Here is a 2,500-nt window from a genome sequence, read left to right on the forward strand (position 1 = left end):
AATCAACCTACGAGAAACCTTACTCTTCAACTTTTCAGTATTACTTAGCATTTATAATTTAATAAACATCCGCCTCTAAACACCTCATGCTGACTCCACATAAACATCAGATTACCTCCACAAAAAAACACTGCAGAAATATTTCAACATTTTATCCTACACTTGACAACAATATTACGCTTTTAGAGCAATATCCGCTGTTCCGAGGGCAGGGATTACTGCTGTCAGAGAAGTATCAACTCCCCACACTTACCCACCTTTGGCTTTTACCAGCAAATATCTAGCTTAGACAGGTAGACAGGATCCCTGATCTTCCTCCTGTCACAGCTCAGCTAGAGAGAGCCTGTGTTTCTTCTCCTATCATTCATTTTCTCAAACAAAAATCAATCCCTTACTCTTATATAAAAATTGTAGTATGCTATATACCTGCATGACTAACTGATAATTATAATACATAATTACCTAAATACTAACTCTGGGATAATATTGAATGAAGTAGATATTAAACACTAATGAAATCATGATGACTTAAGAAATCGTAATGACACGATTGCAAACAAACCATACCCCCGACCGGGATTGAACCCGCGGTCATAGAGTCTCAAAACTCCAGCCCGTCGCGTTAGCCACTAGACCAGCTAGCCACAATCATGATATTCTCAAACTGACGAAATATTAAAATAATTTCCAAGTTATTTGTGATCATATTGTCCCTTAACTTTTATATTGTACTTATCGAGTACATACTGCACTAACATTATTGTAGTTTCACGTGACTAGTTACACACGTACAGCATATAAAAACGGAAAGAAGTTCTGTAATTAATCTTTTTACTAAGATGTCTGTTGAACCGTTAGCAAACCGGATCGGAACTTGGTTACTTCTTGGTACTAGGTACTACACAAGGGCTACCTGTGGCTACTTGATAATAATAGATACAGCACAATGGTTACCTGTGGCTACTTGATAATGCTAGATACAACACAAGGGCTACTTCCTGTGGCTACTTGATAACACTAGATACAACACAAGGGCTACCTGTGGGTATTTGATATCTGCTTTCTAGGGGATGTAAGATCCAGAAAGATGAGCTAATTGTGGTCACAGACGATAATAATAGCACAAGCAGTTATGCTGAAAATAGTATAAAATACTAACAAGTTGCTTTTTAAGACTGTACTTGGCTGAAGATGCCTTCTATGTAGGCGAAAAGTTACAACAATCAAGATATCCAACTGTTGCACATCTGTCTTAATCATCATAAGCATTGATATAGATAAAATTGGCTGCATTTGTGGAAATTAGCAGCCTAGGAACTAATTCTAGTTCCACAGACCCCCAACGACATTAACACGACACACAAAAACAAAGCATTCACGAGAAAAACACAAACATTATACACGCTTCATGTACAAACAGCTCTTACATGACGTACACACGACATACACTCGAGGTAAACAAAACATATGCACAAGGCAGACACAGCAACAAGCAAGACACAGACCCTAAATACGACTAGACAGAAATACGACTGAGTGGATTTAACAGAGGCTTGCTAAACGTGTCCGGGGAAATGGAGTTAATCTGGAGAACTCATCAGCTGCAGTAATTGCTTGCCGGGGAAAACTACAGAATAAGGCTCTACATGTTAAGGATACGTATTCAGAGTAAATTTCTTTAAACCGCATTTCTTTTAGGTGCGTGTTTTTAAGGCACATGTCTCTAAGGCTAGATATGCTATTGAGGACATGTTTTCAAGGCTGAACATATATTTAAGGTACATAATTATGTTCTAAAGCCATCTTCAAACACAGTTCATCTTCAAAATCTAAGCGCTGCTTTCAAAAGCACTTTGAGACACTTTAAAAAATTTAAAAGACGTCTTGACACACTAGAGCACTTTTAAACACCTAAGGATGCCTTTCCATATTTAGAGACACACCTCTCAAACAATTAAGAACACCCTCAAGCACATAGGGACACCTCCAAGCTCTTACGAACACTTAGGAACACTTTCAAACTCTTATGGAATGAGTTGGACACTTCGTTGTCCAAGTCATTCCACTCCCTAATCAACTTATTTAGAAGTATTTCCTAATATCGGTGTAATCAAACTCTTAGATTTAGAGAATAAAAAAATCACATTATCGTGACTGGAACAATTAACAAAAATCTCACTCTTAGCTTAGGAACAGTTTTCAAGCACATATAGTTATCTTCAAGCTTTGAAAGGCATCTTTCAAACATTTAGGAGCATATCAAACACTTAGGAGCACTTTCAAACACATAGGAGAACTTTCAAGCACTTAGGAACAGTTTCCAAACACACAGAGACATCCTCAAGCTCTGAAACGCATCTTCAAACCTCCTAGAGACACTTTCAGACACTTAGGGATATTTTGAGCCTGACAAAGCTCCTTCATGATTAAACTCTGCTTAAAAAAATTTCTGGAGAGCGAAACGTTGCCACAATGTCACATTAGTTGCATCTGTGTCCTT

At 37.8% G+C, this 2,500-nt stretch overlaps 1 protein-coding gene across 5 annotated transcripts in view; it reads right to left on the reverse strand.

The window, feature by feature from the left end:
- LOC128701931 (RYamide receptor) overlaps positions 1–2,500 on the reverse strand; it is a 158,381-nt gene that overhangs the window by 6,830 nt on the left and 149,051 nt on the right. The gene's annotated exons all lie outside the window — the stretch shown is intronic.

This window comes from Cherax quadricarinatus, chromosome 77 (genome assembly GCF_038502225.1).
Source record: "Cherax quadricarinatus isolate ZL_2023a chromosome 77, ASM3850222v1, whole genome shotgun sequence".
In the NCBI taxonomy this organism is placed as follows: domain Eukaryota; kingdom Metazoa; phylum Arthropoda; class Malacostraca; order Decapoda; family Parastacidae; genus Cherax; species Cherax quadricarinatus.